At 45.4% G+C, this 20179-nt stretch overlaps 1 protein-coding gene and 1 pseudogene across 6 annotated transcripts in view; both read right to left on the bottom strand.

The window, feature by feature from the left end:
- The window catches only part of LOC126101564 (bifunctional 3'-phosphoadenosine 5'-phosphosulfate synthase), a 375366-nt gene that overhangs the window by 71381 nt on the left and 283806 nt on the right, over window positions 1-20179 (bottom strand). The gene's annotated exons all lie outside the window — the stretch shown is intronic.
- LOC126102471 (5S ribosomal RNA) lies at window positions 6207-6324 on the bottom strand (annotated as a pseudogene).

Raw genomic sequence — 20179 nt, 5'->3', positions numbered from 1 at the left:
CTTCGAACGTGGGCTATACTGTATCCCTCATAAGAATGCTACTCTCATCTGTTGCTTTCCCCTCTTTGGGGAAGTGTGAGGGGGAGTCTGTAGCCTTTTGGCTTTTACTCCCCTGTGAACGTGTGTGTGTGATTTTTCTATAGTTTTTGGTGTCTGTGATTTGTGATGATTGTTGTGAGTGTGTCTGGTACTTGCCTGAGGTGGGCGAGAAGTTTGTTGTTATATGGGAAGGAACAGGATGATGGATTTGGTGTAGGGATTTTCTCTTCGACTTAGTCGTCGAAGATCGTCATAGGGCGCTTGTGCTTATCGCGGGACATGTCATACCGACCTAGGGAGTGGATGAGTGCGTTTCCGGATCTGGAAGAACCCTCGTAGAAGGCCCTTGCCAGATCCTGGAAACGCTCTCTCAGGAGTGGGATTTCGGCTGCGGCGTGCAAGTCGTCTGTAGGGAATCCAAGAGGTAAGTGCAGTGCCCTTCTGAGGGCGCGGTTCTGCAGCCTCTGGAGTTTGTCCAGGTGCTGCTTTGCCGCGTATCCCCAGACAGGGCACGCATACTCCATTACTGGCCGGATCAGGGCGTGGTACACATTTACTGCTACTGGGCAGGGAAGGGAGCTGGTTGTGTTCAGGATAGGCTATAGGATGGACATTCTGGCGCAGGCCTTCCTGTGGACCTCGTCTATGTGGGGTTTCCACGTAAGACGAGAGTCCAAGGTTACGCCAAGGTACTTGGCGGTTCTGCGCCAGGGGAGTTGGGTTCCTTTTAGGTGAAGGTGGAGGGGGGGACGTTGAGGAGGATCGCGCCTTCCGAGCCTGCGGGTAATCAGCATTGCCTGCGTCTTCTCAGAGTTGATGGTGATGCGCCAGCGACGGGCCCAAGTTTCTGTCATCTAAAACCTTTTGTAGCCTACGGATGACCAGGTCCTTGTTCGCGTTTCTCGTGTAGAAGGCTGTATCGTCAGCGTACTGTGCGGTGTGCACCAGGGGGGCCGTCGGTGTGTCCGCAGTGTACAAACTGTACAATACGGGCCCGAGGACCGATCCCTGTGGCACCCCAGCACGAATACGCCTTCTGTGTCATAAGAATAAACCTGGTGGAAACATTACACCAAGTAGTCTTCCGCGTTTCCTTGAATCTCATTGGATTTCATTTCACGTTGAGCGGAAGTCAAGCTGTGTCCAGTGCAATCAAGTTCGAATATAAGGATGCTGTGTTTCACGCATAACCGAGCGAGGTGGTGCAGTGGTTATAATATTGGACTCGCGTTCGGGAGGACGACGGTTCAAACCCGCGTCCGGCCATCTTGATTTAGGTTTCCCGTGATTTCCCTAAAGCGCTTCAGGCAAATGCCGGGATGGCTCCTTTGAAAGGGCACGACCGACTTTCTTCTCCACCTTCCCTACTCCGATGGGACCGATGACCTCGCTGTTTGGTCCTCTCCTTGCAAATCAACCACCACCTCAGAGTAGCACTACGTCCACTTTCACTCACATAGACTAAGCGTTAATGCGGGACAACAGCTTTACCGACGAATTTAACTTGGACAGCACTGGCCAGTCAGCTGGTCCAACTAACCTGCAATGATGTGAGCAGTTGGGGTTCAGACGAAAAAAGAGACGAGCAGAGAAACAATATAGGTTTGAATGTCATTTAATTTTTAAAGAGAATGAAATAATATTCGGCAAAACTCCAGCACTATCGCACGCTTTTTATATGACCTGACGGAATGTATAAAATGCTCTAATTCTAATTACAAGCAAGAATGATAAAAATTCCTAAACAAATGGCAATTTTTTGAGCGCGATATGTGTGACGCAAAGGCATGTCAACGTATTGTTGCGTACTGGAGCCAATGAAGGTATTCGTTACAGTCAGTCGTCTGGTAACGGTAAACTCTTAGCTCCTTCCTTATCCCAATCCACGAAATACATTTCAGTTCTAGAAAAGCCATCTATTACGTTGATAACGAGTCGATCAACAACAGAATCCACTCAGGCGCCGCATTTTCGCCTCTTCTTTTGTGACGTGCCGTTCTATATCCCGCCAGCGTTCGGCAGTGACATGTGAATAAGCTGCGTGCATTTGTTCCAGTACGCCTAGCAGCTTAACAGCCGGTTATTTTTTCCCTTAACTTGGCTCCAGATTAGTTCTGTTGAGTTCATATTGTAACGATACAGTGGCAAATGTAAAAATGTAACATTTGTATGGTGTTCTCGATGCTGTGAAAGTGATTGTTTTTGATGTTTTTACGACACTTATCAGATCTACTTCGTGAGACATTACATCTGTGGTATAAAACGATGTATATAGTCCAAATAAAGAGTATTTGGTTTTTCATTTTGTCCTACAAAACTAAATTGTTATGTTTTCGTAATTTAAGCGACCCTTATTAACTATCTTTCATAAAATATCGATAATGAAGAATTTACATTTGAAATGAAAACAGGAATTACGTGTGCATTTTGTAATTAGAAACAGGAAGACGTGCATTATTCATAAAAATGATGACGAATTTTACAATTACGAGATTTAGGTATTTCAAATTGAACGAAAAAAAGGATGATCAAGGCAACACTTGAACCGTCGATTCATGAACTGCACCAAACCATCAATCTAAGACGCTACCGTTTCCGCTATACATCCAGTGGGTATTTGTATCTCAATTTTATCAAATACAGTCCCGCGGACTTCAAAACCGATTTTTTTCTGTAAATTTACCAAAAACATTAAGAACAACCTATATCTCGGCACTTTTTTAACCGTGTTCCTTACGCGTGTTTCATTGCGAATCAAGAAGCAGCTTCAGCCATTTTCATGTTGCGTATTAACAGCGCGACAGGACAATCAGAACACAACACTATAGAGACTGTGACTACACGATTTTTGAAATAAAAACTCTAAAGCTATAGCGCGATTGAGAGAAACTTTGATGGCTGTTAAATCATTAAAAAATCTTAAAGTTTCACTTAATGTAACTTAGCAATAAAATATCTAATACATAAGTCGGACCTACAACCAAGAGCGTAAGAACACCAGTGTACTTCTGCCACAGCTTCTGACTAATCACCGCGTTTGTGTTCGTTTACATCACGTTTATTGTTATGATGAACAGAGTATAAGTCACTGAATGTAACAAATTCATAAGAAACATTTGAATCATTCTAAAGCTGCCCGTGTAGACTGTTTTTGAAGTGATTGTGATGTGGAATCGCGAAGGAGCAAACATGGCTTAACCAAGAGCAGGCAGACTGTACCGACGAACGTGGACTGTTGAATACTGTCGAGGTTGGCTGTAAAAAAAGTAGCATAAATCAGCGGAAGGAATCACTCGTGAGTTCAAAAGTGCTACCAAGCAGCTCACCTAGCACAAGGACTGTGTGTAGGGAGTTAAAAAGAGTGGAATACTGTGATCGAGCACATGTTCAAAAGCCACACATTTGTCTAGTCAGTGCTAAGCGATACCCGAGGTGGCGTAAACAGTGACGCCACTGGACAGTGGATGACTGGAAGGGATTGGTTTAGAGTGATGAATCTTTGTGTATCTTGTAGCAATCTGACGGGAGGGTTTGGGTGAGGCGAACGTCTGGAGAACATTACCTGCCATACGTGTATTGCCAACAGCGAAATACGGAAGAGGTGATGTTTCTCGTGGTTACAGTGTGGTCCCCTTGTGGCGCTTAAGAAAACGCTAAATATGGAATGTTATCAACACATTTTACAGCATCATGCACTGCGTAAATAGAGAAACAGTTCGTAGATGAAGGTTGTTTGTATCAGTGACAGTGCATACTGGGATGAGTTAGAACGTTGCCTTCGCTTCATACCCCAGCGTCCAACGTCACTACCTTCTCTGCTTTTGACTCTTGAGGAAGAATTGGCTGTCATTCTTCCACATACACTCAGACACCTCGTTGAAAGTGTCCCCAGTAGAGTTCAAGCCGTCCTACAGGAGAAGAGTCCGCCCATGGTAGCTGAGTGGACAGCGAGACGCAATGTCATACCTACCGGCCCGGGTTCGATTCCCGGCTGGGTCGGAGATTTTCTCCTCTCAGGGACTGGGTGTTGTGTTGTCCTTATCATCGTCATTTCATTCCTATCGACACGCAAGTCGCCAAAGTGGCGTCAGCTCGAAAGACTTGCACCAGCGGAACCGTCTACCCGACGGGAGGCCCTAGCCACACGGCATTTCCATTACAGGAGAAGAGTGGACACACCTTATATTATAGTCCATTAACAGGTATCCGGATACATTTGATAAAATAGTGTATTAACAACTACACTCATGCTCATAATTTGATAATGCTGATACACGGTGAAACAACGCTCAAGTGGGCGGTTTGCGGGTTTAAATCACCTCGGGGTATGACCGTGCGGTGCATTTGACCTGCGGTCGTCGCACGGTGGCGCTGGCAGCAGTCCACATACGCAGAGGTGTGTTAGTGCATGTCACAGTACGGTGCAGCGAGTAAGTGTGCAGACGTGCTAATGGTGAGTGTGTGTTGAAAATGGCTCAAAGAACACAGGAGAGCCCGTAAAGCCTGGTGTCAAGAACACAATACATGGTCATTGGAACAGTGGTCCCAGGGTATGTTCACGGACGAGTCCAGGTATAATCTGAACAGTGGTTCTCGTCGGGTTTTCATTTGGCGTGATCCAGGAACCAGATACCAGCCCTTATTGTCCTTGAAAGGGACCTGAATGGAGGTCGTGGTTTGTGAGGTGGGGTTATGACTGGTGCACATACACCCCTGCATGTCTTTGACAGAGAACTGTAACAGGTCAGGTGTATCGGGACGTCATTTTGCACCAGTATGTCTGCCTTTTCAGGGGTGCAGTGAGTCCCGCCTTCCTCCTGATGGATGATAATGCATTGCCCCACCGAGCCGCCATCGTGGAGGAGTACCTTGAAACAGAAGATATAAGGCGAATGGACTGGCCTGCCTGTTCTTCAGACTGAAACCCCATCGAGCATGTCTGGGATGCTTTCGGTCGACGTATCGCTGCACGTCTTCAAACCCCTAGGACACTTCAGGAGCTCAAACAGGCACTGGTGAAAGAATGGGAGGCTATACCCCAGCAGCTGCTCGACCACCTGATCCAGAGTATGCCAACCAATTGTGTGGCCTGTGTACGTGTGCATGTTGATCATATCTCATATTGATGTCGGGGTACATGCGCAGGAAACAGTGGCGTTTTGTGGCACATGTGTTTCGGGACGGTTTTCTCAACTTATCACCAATACCGTGGGCTTACAGATTTGTGTCGTGTGTGTTCCCTATGTGCCTATGCTATTAGTGCCAGTTTTGTGTAGTGCCACGTTGTGAGGCACTACATTCTGCACTTATTCTTAGTTTATGAGTATGAGTGTAGTTGACAGCATGTGACAAGATTACTCAAAGTTTTATTTTTGTCCTCCACTTGCCGCAGATTCCAGGAAAAATGTGGACACCACAGGAGAAAGCTCACCGTGCAGCAAGACGACGAAGATTGATACCGAACAGCAGCGAAACTTTTGATCAAAATATGGAAGCGAACAACCATCCTGGCTAACTGTTCGGGCTTGACAGACGTCATCTGTGGAAACAGATGGTGTTCTTCATAAACAGGCAGCGGGTCACCGATTTGTTTCAGGTGCCAAGGTGGGCGAAGTACGGTAGGTGTTTGCAAGGAATCCGACAAAATCAGCGCGTACGGCGTTCAGAGACATGCACAAAGTCTTGCTACGGGCTCGAAAGCCGACGAACAAACCTCAGTGCGAACAGTTGGTAGTGGATGCGTTAGTCAACACTGGTGCAAACAGTGGCTTTTTGGAAAAGATTTGTTTCTTCGATGAGTTAGCTTTTCCATGGATCTGGCAAACTGAACCGTCATAACGTTCGTCTTTGTGGATCAGACTCTCCTCAGTGTGAAATGGAGAGAGTGCGAAGGTCACTTATGCACAATCGAATCATTAATCAGTTGTTCATCAGAGTATCCCCGTAATGTTTTTTTTTAAAAAAAAGCACTCCGTCTTCAGGCCACGAGTGGCCTACCGGGACCATCCGACCACCGTGTCATCCTCAGTGGAGGATGCGGATAGGAGGGGCGTTGGGTCATCACACCGCTTTCCCAGTCGTTATGATGGTGTTCTTGACCGAAGCAGCTACTATTCGGTCGAGTAGCTCCTCAATTGGCATCACGAAGCTGAGTGCACCCCGAAAAATGGCAACAGCGCATGGCGGCCTGGATGGTCACCCATCCAAGTGCGGACCACGCCCGACAGCGCTTAACTTCGGTGATCTCACGGGAGCCGGTGTAACCACTGCGGCAAGGCCGTTGCCCCGTAATGTTCGGCTGGACGCAAATGTGGCGTCTTATTCCAGCAGGACAGGGCACCATCGCACTGGTCCCTAAATGTCCGCCATTTTCTGGATGGAAGTGTTCGGCTGAGTAGATCTGACGAGATGGTCCAATTCGGCGGCACCACGATCACGTCATTTCACACCACTACACTTCTTTCCATGGGTTTCTGTAAGGGATCAGGTGTACTGAACCAAGGTTACAGCACTTGAAGACACGCAGTCGCAATGCATTTAAAAATGCCGCCGCGAAGTTCCTCGAGCGTACATTAAGAGAAATTAAATACCAACTGGACATTGTCAGTGCCACGGGAGGTGCAAACACTGACATGTATGAATCAATATCATAAAAATGTATGTATGTTCCACATCTCCTCCTAATGCACTGCACCGATTTCAACTAAACGTGGTACACATATCGTTTGCTTACTAGAAAGAATCGCTGTGGGGACAAGAACCACATGCCTACGAAAGAAGTCAGGGTGGGGACGAGAAAGAAGTGGAGCCCTAGACTCCCGAATACCCAGATTTTATTCATCCATTCCCCCCCTGAACCATGGACCTTGCCGTTGGTGGGGAGGCTTGCGTGCCTCAGCGATACAGATGGCCGTACCGTAGGTGCAACCACAGCGGAGGGGTATCTGTTGAGAGGCCAGACAAACATGTGGTTCCTGAAGAGGAGCAGCAGCCTTTTCAGTAGTTGCAGGGGCAACAGTCTGGATGATTGACTGATCTGGCCTTGTAACATTAACCAAAACGGCCTTGCTGTGCTGGTACTGCGAACGGCTGAAAGCAAGGGGAAACTACAGCCGTAATTTTTCCCGAGGACATGCAGCTCTACTGTATGATTAAATGATGATGGTGTCCTCTTGGGTAAAATATTCCGGAGGTAAAATAGTCCCCCATTCGGATCTCCGGGCGGGGACTACTCAGGAGGACGTCATTATCAGGAGAAAGAAAACTGGCGTTCTACGGATCGGAGCGTGGAATGTCAGATCACTTAATCGGGCAGGTAGGTTAGAAAATTTAAAAAGGGAGATGGATAGGTTAAAGTTAGATATCGTGGGAATTAGTGAAGTTCGGTGGCAGGAGGAACAAGACTTTTGGTCAGGTGATTACAGGGTTATAAATACAAAATCAAATAGGGGTAATGCAGGAGTAGGTTTAATAATGAATAAAAAAATAGGAGTGCGGGTTAGCTACTACAAACAGCATAGTGAACGCATTATTGTGGCCAAGATAGACACAAAGCCCATGCCTACTACAGTAGTACAAGTTTATATGCCAACTACCTCTGCAGATGATGAAGAAATAGATGAAATGTATGACGAGATAAAAGAAATTATTCAGGTAGCGAAGGGAGACGAAAATTTAATAGTGATGGGTGACTGGAATTCGTCAGTAGGAAAAGGGAGAGAAGGAAACATAGTAGGTGAATATGGATTGGGGGGAAGGAATGAAAGAGGAAGCCGCCTTGTAGAATTTTGCACAGAGCATAACTTAATCATAGCTAACACTTGGTTCAAGAATCATGAAAGGAGGCTGTATACATGGAAGAAGCCTGGAGATACTGACAGGTTTCAGATAGATTATATAATGGTAAGACAGAGATTTAGGAACCAGGTTTTAAATTGTAAGACATTTCCTGGGGCAGATGTAGATTCTGACCACAATCTATTGGTTATGAACTGCAGATTGAAACTGAAGAAACTGCAAAAAGGTGGGAATTTAAGGAGATGGGACCTGGATAAACTGAAAGAACCAGAGGTTGTAGCGAGTTTCAGGGAGAGCATTAGAGAACAATTGACAGGAATGGGGGAAAGAAATACAGTAGAAGAAGAATGGGTAGCTCTGAGGGATGAAGTGGTGAAGGCAGCAGACGATCAAGTAGGTAAAAAGACGCGGGCTAATAGAAATCCTTGGGTAACAGAAGAAATATTGAATTTAATTGATGAAAGAAGAAAATATAAAAATGCAGTAAATGAAGCAGGCAAAAAGGAATATAAACGTCTCAAAAATGAGATCGACAGGAAGTGCAAAATGGCTAAGCAGGGATGGCTAGAGGACAAATGTAAGGATGTAGAGGCTTGTCTCACTAGGGGTAAGATAGATACTGCCTACAGGAAAATTAAAGAGACCTTTGGAGAGAAGAGAACCACTTGCATGAATATCAAGAGCTCAGATGGCAACCCAGTTCTAAGCAAAGAAGGGAAAGCAGAAAGGTGGAAGGAGTATATAGAGGGTTTATACAAGGGCGATGTACTTGAGGACAATATTATGGAAATGGAAGCGGATGTAGATGAAGATGAAATGGGAGATAAGATACTGCGTGAAGAGTTTGACAGAGCACTGAAAGACCTGAGTCGAAACCAGGCCCCGGGAGTAGACAACATTCCATTAGTACTACTGATGGCCTCAGGAGAGCCAGTCATGACAAAACTCTACCATCTGGTGAGCACGATGTATGAGACAGGCGAAATACCCTCAGACTTTAAGAAGAATATAATAATTCCAATCCCAAAGAAAGCAGGTGTTGACAGATGTGAAAGTTACCGTACTATCAGTTTAATAAGTCACAGCTGCAAAATACTAACGCGAATTCTTTACAGACGAATGGAAAAACTGGTAGAAGCCGACCTCGGGGAAGATCAGTTTGGATTCCGTAGAAATATTGGAACACGTGAGGCAATACTGACCTTACGACTTATCTTGGAAGAAAGATTAAGAAAAGGCAAACGTACGTTTCTAGCATTTGTAGACTTAGAGAAAGCTTTTGACAATGTTGACTGGAATACTCTCTTTCAAATTCTGAAGGTGGCAGGGGTAAAATACAGGGAGCGAAAGGCTATTTACAATTTGTACAGAAACCAGATGGCAGTTATAAGAGTCGAGGGGCATGAAAGGGAAGCAGTGGTTGGGAAAGGAGTGAGACAGGGTTGTAGCCTCTCCCCGATGTTATTCAATCTGTATATTGAGCAAGCAGTAAAGGAAACAAAAGAAAAATTCGGAGTAGGTATTAAAATTCATGGAGAAGAAGTAAAAACTTTGAGGTTCGCCGATGACATTGTAATTCTGTCAGAGACAGCAAAGGACTTGGAAGAGCAGTTGAACGGAATGGACAGTGTCTTGAAAGGAGGATATAAGATGAACATCAACAAAAGCAAAACGATGATAATGGAATGTAGTCAAATTAAGTCGGGTGATGCTGAGGGAATTAGATTAGGAAATGAGACACTTAAAGTAGTAAAGGAGTTTTGCTATTTAGGGAGTAAAATAACCGATGATGGTCGAAGTAGAGAGGATATAAAATGTAGACTGGCAATGGCAAGGAAAGCGTTTCTCAAGAAGAGAAATTTGTTAACATCGAATATAGATTTAGGTGTCAGCAAGTCGTTTCTGAAAGTATTTGTATGGAGTGTAGCCACGTATGGAAGTGAGACATGGACGATAACTAGTTTGGACAAGAAGAGAATAGAAGCTTTCGAAATGTGGTGCTACAGAAGAATGCTGAAGATAAGGTGGGTAGAACACGTAACTAATGAGGAGGTATTGAATAGGATTGGGGAGAAGAGAAGTTTGTGGCACAACTTGACTAGAAGAAGGGATCGGTTGGTAGGACATGTTCTGAGGCATCGAGGGATCACAAATTTAGCATTGGAGGGCAGCGTGGAGGGTAAAAATCGTAGAGGGAGACCAAGAGATGAATACACTAAGCAGATTCAGAAGGATGTAGGTTGCAGTAGGTACTGGGAGATGAAGAAGCTTGCACAGGATAGAGTAGCATGGAGAGCTGCACCAGCCAGTCTCAGGACTGAAGACCACAACAACAACAACAACAACAACATTCATCCATTATTTGAGAATGAGAGAATTCAGTGATTTGCAACAAACTTTACACATGATTTCAAACCTCTACGAAACTTTTTCTCACTGACAAACCCCACAGAATGACGAAAGGAAAAAAAATAGTTTGTCGCTTACTACGTACGTTTTCGTTGTTCATGCAGTAAAACTGCTGCATCGAGCAAGACGTTTTAATTTATTACTTCTTTAGTACTACGAGGATAATCCCAAAAGTAAGATCTCCTATTTTTTTATAAGTACATAGACCTGTTTATTTCTACAATGGTTTCCGTCAGTTTACAGTTTGAACATTTAGCTATTTTTCGACATAATCACCATTTCTGTCGATTCATTTTTGTACACGTTGTGGCAGTTTTTGTATGCCCATGTCATACCAGCTCGTCGCCATGCTGTTCAGAAAGTTACGAACCTCTTCTTTCACCTCGTCATTGGAGATGAATCGCTGGGATCACAATTGACACTGACAGGTACTGTGAGACCCGGAAATACTGAAACGGGCAATTCAGAACCGGAGAAGAGGAATGTTGAGCAAGGGTGTACGTATTCTCCATGACAACGCTCGCCCACACATCGCTCGGCAAACCGATGCTCTCCTGCAACAGTTTCAGTGGAACACAATCACCCACCCACCCTATAGTCGCCGGCCGCGGTGGCCGTGCGGTTCTGGCGCTGCAGTTCGGAACCGCGGGACTGCTACGGTCGCAGGTTCGAATCCTGCCTCGGGCATGGGTGTGTGTGATGTCCTTAGGTTAGTTAGGTTTAAGTCGTTCTAAGTTCTAGGGGACTTATGACCTAAGATGTTGAGTCCCATAGTGCTCAGAGCCATTTGAACCATTTTTTGAACCCTATAGTCCTGACTTGGCGCCCAGTGACTATCACCTGTTCCCTAGGTTAAAAGAACATTTGGCCCGAAAGCGATTCGACTCCGACGACGAGGTGAAAGAAGAGGTTCATAACTTTCTGAACAGCGTGGCGACGAGCTGGTATGACGTGGGCATACAAAAACCGCCACAGCGTCTACAAAAATTCATCGTCAGAAATGGTGATTATGTCGAAAAATAGCTAAATGTTTCAGCTGTAAACTGATGTAAACCATTGTAGAAATAAACATGTCTATGTACTTATAAAAAAAATAGGAGACCTTACTTTTGGGATTATCCTCCTAACTGTGTTCGCGACACACTCTGCGGACGGTAGTCACATATGCACCACATAATGTACCTACAACGTTATATCGTTGTACAATGCATAGTTCAGGAGATACGACGCCATAAGCAATGAGATGCGTGAAATATGCCACATCATGAAAGACGCTGAAATACACTATGTGATCAAAAGTATCCGGACACACCCCAAAACACGCGTTTTCCATAACTAGATGCAGTGTGCTGCCACCTACTGCCAGGTACTCCACATCAGCGACCGCAGTAGTCATTAGGCATCGTGAGAGAGCTTAAACTAACTTACGCTATGGACAACACACACACCCATGCCCAAGGGAGGACTCGAACCTCCGACGGGGGGAGCCGCGCGGACCGTGACAACGTGCCTCACACCGCGCGGCTACCCCGCGCAGCCTTCATCGAATGTAATTAAGGCAATTCTGAAGACAAAAGTATTTGTGAAGCAGCGTGCTCCAATTTGACAAGGTAGATTTTCGTTTCACATGCCCTCACTACATGAGATACTGCGGAGAGGTTTGGAATTCAGCTCAGAACTTTGGTGCAAAGTTTGGCAGTCAAGACTGTGCGCCGGCACCTCTCCTCCCCTTGACGGTCAAATAAATTAGTGGCTGTAAATTTTGCTACCACCTCCGGGATTCGAATCATCTACCTCCCAGTTACGCGCTACCGCACAAGCGAGCGTTCACGACCTCTGCTACGGAGCACGGTTGACGCGAGGTCTTCCTGTGCGGAGGACACTGAACGGGACCAGTCACACCGCACACATGTTCCCCTTTCTCCATTCCTCTCTACGCCACGAAGGCTCCACAACCCGTTATCATCCGCCAAGTCATTGCCGAGTTTTTAGCAAGAAGGGGCAGCGCAACATGCAACCTTCTATAGGGTAGAATAACAAACATGATTAAAAAGGTAAATAAACTTTGCTCATGAAAGAGTTATTTCTTGACATAATCTTCATTTAGCTCAACACAACTTGGCCAGCGGGAGTCCAATTCGTTTTTATTAAAAAATAAATTTGTTTGCAAACCTACATAATTCAGTAAATGTAAATCGTCCGCCCGCGGTAGCTGAATGGGTTTGCCGGCACCGTAGCTCAGCGTGTTCGGTCAGAGGGTTAACTGCCCTCTGTAATAAACAAACTTGAGTTAATGGATCAACGACGAACTGAAACGGGTGTCTTGCGACGTCCGCCCCGAGCAGATGCAACGAGGTAAAACGAACAAAAAAATAGCTTAAAAAATGGTCAGCGTAATGGATTGTCAATCCTCTGGGTCCGGGTTCGATTGGTTCAAATGGTTCAAATGGCTCTGAGCACTATGCGACTTAACTTCTGAGGTCATCAGTCGCCTAGAACTTAGAACTAATTAAACCTAACTAACCTAGGGACATCACACACATCCATGCCTGAGGCAGGATTCGAACCTGCAACCGTAGCAGTCCCGCGGTTCCGGACTGCAGCGCCTAGAACCGCACGGCCACCGCGGCCGACCACACACACACACACACACACACACACACACACACACACACACACACCAGTTGGCTTAATAATTATTAATTTTGCTTTCCATATAAAAAATCTGTAGGTCTCGTCTTTTTTCCGTGTATCGTATTTTATCCATCAGTGTGCGGAGTTTGACTACCCTGATAAATTTCATCTTAGCTGACGTAATTTTCCCACTGTCTTTCTTCGGGAGTACCTACGCATCACTTCCATATAATACTTTCGGAACCTCCATTGCTTAGTTTTGTCTTCTAGTTTTAAATTTCAGAATTGTTCCACATACATGTTTAAATTTACAGATTTTTGTTTCTGTGCCCCGCATATTCAAGACAGTTACAGGTAGATACCTACTCCAATATTTTGCCATTCAAAACTGAGATACGGTGGCTAAATACTGGAGCATGTGAAGTATCTCCAACGATAGATGACGATACAGAAACAAAACTTTTCAAATTCAAACATGAGTGTGGAACAATTATGAAATACAAAACTAGGAGAGGCACTACATTGAAGTTTTATAGAACAATAGCGTGTCCCGTAATATTATATGGAGGTGACAACATGACAACTGTGTGTACCATTTGGGGAACAATTAGGTCAACTCCCACCGTCTGAGTGTCTGGCACCTCCACAGCTCTGCGAAGGAAAGAAGCTTTGATCAGGGAATACAACAAGAACCTGGCAAACCACGCACTACTAATGCATACTGAATCAACAGACTTTGTTCAAGACATCCTGCTCTTGTACGTGCAAACAGTCTCACCGGGGTTAACGTCACCAGTTACTGAATGAGAAACTGGCTCCAGAATGCCACAGCAACATACTGGTTATTACTTCGTATTACTGGGACAGTCCCTGGGTTTGATCACCACCAACAGAAATGATCAGCTCTCATGCGACTAAGAACAGGGTATGGGAGACGGCACTTTTTAAGTGGAGATTGCTGTTCTCACTAGCATGCGACTGCGAGTGAGCGAGGTGGCGCAGTGGTTAGCACCCTGGACTCGCTTTCGGGAGGACGATGGTTCAAACCCGCGTCAGGCCATCCTCATTTTGGTTATCCGTGATTTTCCTAAATCGCTTCAGGCAAATGCCGGGATGGTTCCTTTGAGAGGGCACGGCCACTTCCTTCCCCATCCTTACCTAATCCGATGGGACCGATGACGTCGCTGTTTGGTCCCCTCCCCCAAATCAAGCAACCAACCACGCGACTGTGGTGCACCTAGGCAGACAATCCAACACGTGAGGGAAGATTGCAGCGCCAGAGCATACAGAGGGGGCTATGACGGCAACCCGAAATCCCATCAAATATATTCAAGAACCAGATGTTTGCTTGTGATTAAGTATTAACTGTTTAAAAGTAATATAATGTAATTCAACATTAAAATATACTTAGATTCCATACGCTAAATAAATAAATAATGCATGTAACTAGTGTTTATAGACTATGGAGAAATTATTTGTCGATTATTGTCACATCTGAAGACAGCAGTTAATATGTGGAACCGGTAATTAATGTATGAAAATAATTATATTTCGTAATTCTGTATGAGACTGTAACCAGCCATGTATGTACGAACACGGTAACATGACTGACAATGAGGTTGCTCGAATAGAAATTGTCTAAGATTGGGGTAATGAAAGACAAAAGGAACTAGCAAAATCGTTTGCAGAACGTTTGCGGAGGAAGAAAATTAACGGTACGATGCTATACTTGTTCTACGTCACCAGAAAGGAAATAAATAGAAAACTATGGACCCATCAGCATCCTCGCCGACATTCACAAGAATTATTAACAGGAAATAAACATTGAACTTTATTCACGTAAAGTAACAAGTCACTTGGACTATTTGCAACTAGCGAATGAAAATACAGAATGTAGCAATGAATATGAATTACCATTTTGTCAGGGATTTATACATTTTAAGAAAGATTTTGACTTATTTCCAACAAAGTCTGTATTATTATCACCTAGGAAATACATCACTGATCCAATCTACGGTAATATCCCGAAGAAAATGTAAACTCATGTAATTTTATTATACTCAGGACATAATCAGAACTTTGTGATTACCCCGCCCGCAGCGTCACGATGTGGGAAATTTAGAACTGAAAGAGGAATGGGGCAAACAGATTTCACACACACTTAGAAACTCTAGAAGCTCTCATGTTCGTGAACTGGGAAAACTAAGAAAAAATCCATGTTAGCTGTACATATCTGATCAGCCTACATTTTACTAATCTCATTGCACAAGGTTCGGTCACATTAATGTGACCACGGGCTGCGTTCGACGTCAACGTGCAATAACTACTCGCAGATGGCAGCACTGGCTGTGGAGGGTATATAAACGGTATAAAGGTGGGAGGGGGGCGGGGGGAGATAACAGTGCAGTCGTTGTCGTAATGCGGAAATGGAGCGATTTATCTAACATCCAAAAGGCATGATCATTGGCTTTCGGGCCAAGGGTGGAAGCATTTCCGAAACGGCTAAGTTCGTAAACTGTTCGCGTGCCGCCATGGTTAAAATATACAGTGCATGGCAAATGGTGTTGTCCAAACCGGCGCCGAGGCAATTATGATGAACCACGGACCATATACAGGGTGTTACAAAAAGGTACGGCCAAACTTTCAGGAAACATTCCTCACACACAAAGAAAAAAAAAATGTTATGTGGACATCTGCCCGGAAACGCTTACTTTCCATGTTAGAGCTCATTTTATTACTTCTCTTCAAATCACATTAATCATGGAATGGAAACACACAGCAACAGAACGTACCAGCGTGACTTCAAACACTTTGTTACAGGAAATGTTCAAAATGTCCTCCGTTAGCGAGGATACATGCATCCACCCTCCGTCGCATGGAATCCCTGATGCGCTGATGCAGCCCTGGAGAATGGCGTACTGTATCACAGCCGTCCACAATACGAGCACGAAGAGTCTATACATTTGGTACCGGGGTTGCGTAGACAAGAGCTTTCAAATGCCCCCATAAATGAAAGTCAAGAGGGTTGAGGTCAGGAGAGCGTGGAGGCCATGGAATTGGTCCGCCTCTACCAATCCATCGGTCACCGAATCTGTTGTTGAGAAGCGTACGAACACTTCGACTGAAATGTGCAGGAGCTCCATCGTGCATGAACCACATGTTGTGTCGTACTTGTAAAGGCACATGTTCTAGCAGCACAGGTAGAATAGCCCGCATGAAATCATGATAACGTGCTCCATTGAGCGTAGGTGGAAGAACAAACTAAAATGAGCTCTAAATTGGAAATTAAGCGTTTCCGGACACATGTCCACATAACATCTTTTCTTTATTTGTGTGTGAGGAATGTTTCCTGAAAGTTTGGCCGTACCTTCTTGTAACACCCTGTATAACATGGGTGACCGACGGTTGGGGAGATGTGCACCGGCGAACAGACGTCCAACCATTGAGAAGCGCCCGCATCTCGTGGTCGTGCGGTAGCGTTCTCGCTTCCCACGCCCGGGTTCCCGGGTTCGATTCCCGGCGGGGTCAGGGATTTTCTCTGCCTCGTGATGGCTGGGTGTTGTGTGCTGTCCTTAGGTTAGTTAGGTTTAAGTAGTTCTAAGTTCTAGGGGACTGATGACCGTAGCAGTTAAGTCCCATAGTGCTCAGAGCCATTTGAACCATTTTTTACTGAGAAGCTGACCGTCCAGATTAACCAAGCGGTTACCGGCAGTGTTTTCTCAACGACTGTCCAGCGAACGTCTCTAGGTCTCTGCAGCAGGTACGTGGTTCATGTACCCATGCTGACTGTTGTTCGTCGGCGACGAAGGCTGGAGATTGCACGGACATACCGCAACTGGGCAACTAGTCCTTCACTGAGTGGCGACACGTGGACTTTTCATATGAATCTACAGACGGCCGTTGGCGTGCACGGCGTGAAGCGTTTGAAAGCAAGCACACTGCAGCAATCGGCGGAAAGGTGACGACCGGATGAGAGAGCGTTATGGTCTAGGAATGTTTTCGTGGCAGTCCCCTGGTGTTCTTGTCATTCTGGAAACCACAAAGAAGCAGCACAAGAAATCATCTATCCTTGGGGATGATGTCCACTCCTATATGCTGTTTTTTTTTCCCCGTCGGCACGAAGGCATATAGCAGTAGGACAATACAATGTGCCACACAGCTCGCTTGGTTAGAAGAGTAGCGGGATGAGTTTACCATACTCCCCTCGATCAAACTTCTCGGATTTAAACACAGTCGACAATAAGTGGAACCACCTCGATCGAGCTTACGCGCCATGGATCCTCAACCGAGAAATCTAGCGAAGCTCGCTACGGCACTGGAGTCAGCATGGCTCCACGTCCCTGTCGGTACCTTCCTGAAGTTCACTGACTCTCTCCCAGCATATTTCGTGGCGGTCCGCGCTCCAAAAGGTTTTTCACAGGTCGTCACATTAATATGGCTGGACATTGCACTTCATGTTTCCACCGCAGATAAGCTTCAACAAGGAATGGAACCACATAATGGAAGCGGAGAGGGGTTACATTTAGCCATGCCAGTAGATGGAGTACTGCCAGGTACTCCACATCAGCGACCGCAGTAGTCATTAGGCATCGTGAGAGAGCTTAAACTAACTTACGCTATGGACAACACACACACCCATGCCCAAGGGAGGACTCGAACCTCCGACGGGGGGAGCCGCGCGGACCGTGACAACGTGCCTCATACCGCGCGGCTACCCCGCGCAGCCTTCATCGAATGTAATTAAGGTAATTCTGAAGACAAAAGTATTTGTGAAGCAGCGTGCTCCAATCTGACAAGGTAGATTTTCGTTTCACATGCCGTCACTACATGAGAGACTGCGGAGAGGTTTGGAATTCAGCTCAGAACTTTGGTGCAAAGTTCGGCAGTCAAGACTGTGCGCCGGCACCTCTCCTCCCCTTGACGGTCAAATAAATTAGTGGCTGTAAATTTTGCTACCACCTCCGGGATTCGAATCATCTACCTCCCAGTTACGCGCTACCGCACAAGCGAGCGTTCACGACCTCTGCTACGGAGCACGGTTGACGCGAGGTCTCCCTGTGCGGAGGACACTGAACGGGACCAGTCACACCGCACACATGTTCCCCTTTCTCCATTCCTCTCTACGTCACGAAGGCTCCACAACCCGTTATCATCCGCCAGGTCATTGCCGAGTTTTTAACAAGGAGGGGCAGCGCAACATGCAACCTTCTATAGGGTAGAATAACAAACATGATTAAAAAGGTAAATAAACTTTGCTCATGAAAGAGTTATTTCTTGACATAATCTTCATTTAGCTCAACACAACTTGGCCAGCGGGAGTCCAATTCGTTTTTATTAAAAAATAAATTTGTTTGCAAACCTACATAATTCAGTAAATGTAAATCGTCCGCCCGCGGTAGCTGAATGGGTTTGCCGGCACCGTAGCTCAGCGTGTTCGGTCAGAGGGTTAACTGCCCTCTGTAATAAACAAACTTGAGTTAATGGATCAACGACGAACTGAAACGGGTATCTTGCGACGTCCGCCCCGAGCAGATGCAACGAACGAAAACGAACAAAGAAATAGCTTAAAAAATGGTCAGCATGATGGATTGTCAATCCTCTGGGCCCGGGTTCGATTGGTTCAAATGGCTCTGAGCACTATGGGACTCAACATCTGTGGTCATCAGTCCCCTAGAACTTAGAACTACTTAAACCTAACTAACCTAAGGACATCACACACATCCATGCCCGAGGCAGGATTCGAACCTGCGACCGTAGCAGTCGCGCGGTTCCGGACTCAGCGCCTAGAACCGCTAGACCACCGCGGTCGGCTTTGCTGGTTTTCAAGAGATGCGAAATGCCGACCTAATGGGGGGTTGGGGGAGTGGATGGGGGAGGGGGAAATGGGGGTTGATGGCTGTACAAAACATACAGCAACAAAAGACGTTAATGCCTGAATTCTGGTGGACATTATTATTAAATAGTTGATGTCAAAGAGAGGTGTTGATGAATCTTTCACGGGGTAAATTTACCTTGAACAAAGACAGCAAATCGCTGGCTGTAGCTTATTATATTTAAAGACAAAGTGGAATTATTTCCACAAAGCATTTCAAGGTAATTTTCCAGCTTTCGCTTCGAATGCTGTGTCATGTCTCTTCAGTTCTCGTTTCCGTGCTCCAGGTAGTTACAACAACAGAAACGTTCTATGTTATGACAATATCTACTGTTAGTCTGGCCCCTATTACAATGGAAGAAAAGTGTGTACAACAGTAAGCAAGACCACCATCGAATAAGCCTTACATCATGAGATGCTTCAGCTCTAGAATTTGTGGGAGAACTTTTCAAAAGTTCCGAGAAAGCTTGTTACACACACTGCGAACCTGTTGTTCACCGAATCGCGATACGGCGTTGTGTTCGAGGAGGAGACTTTTACGAGATAACAGACTCAGATAATAAATACTCACAACTACGGAAACGTGTGACGCTCGCGACCTCGTGTCTGTTGTGCTACAAGGCTGCTTTCTAGGAAAAAACGAGATGACGGCAAGGCAGTCATTCACGGTATCTACACATGTTATAAACCAATGTCACTCGGCGCGTTTATTTGTCGGTATCTGAAGGGTAAACTCGGGACCTATTGTAGGGGTATTTTCACGAATAGGCGAACTGATTCACGAGGAAGCTTCGTGTATAAAATTTATAATTATAGTAACGATTTTACAGTGCGTAATGTATGTATTGTTACATGTTCACATTTAAAAGGGGCGTTCAATAAGCAGGTTGGTTTCATTCAGGATTCCAATACACAATATTATTCCCCACGCTTTTGGCTACAAAATTATTTTTCAACTTAAGCGTGCCCCACAACTTCAGGTGTGCCCCAGGGGAAGCGTATTGGGACCCTTGCTGTTCATGTTGTATATCAGTGACCTTGCAGACAATATTTTAGTAACCGCAGACGTTTCGCAGATGACGCAATTATCTACGATGAAGTTCTGTCTGGAAGAAGCTGCATAAATATGCAGTCAGATCTTGACAGGATTTCAGAGTGGTGCAAGGATTAGCAACTTGCTTTAAAAATGTTCAGAAGTGTAAAACTGCGGCTATCATACCAATTAGTCGCTGATGGAATCCGCTAGTTCATACAAATACCTGGGTGTAAAACTTTGTAGGGATATGAAATAGAATGATCACTTAGGCTCAGTTGCGAGTAAAGCAGGTGGTAGACTTCGATTTATTGGCAGAGTACTGGGGAAGTGCAGTCCAATCTGCTCAAGCGATCGGTTCTAGAATATAGTTCAAGTGTTTGGGACTCGTACCA

The sequence above is a fragment of the Schistocerca cancellata genome, chromosome 9 (genome assembly GCF_023864275.1).
Source record: "Schistocerca cancellata isolate TAMUIC-IGC-003103 chromosome 9, iqSchCanc2.1, whole genome shotgun sequence".
NCBI lineage: Eukaryota > Metazoa > Arthropoda > Insecta > Orthoptera > Acrididae > Schistocerca > Schistocerca cancellata.
This window is presented reverse-complemented; position numbering and strand designations above follow the sequence as displayed.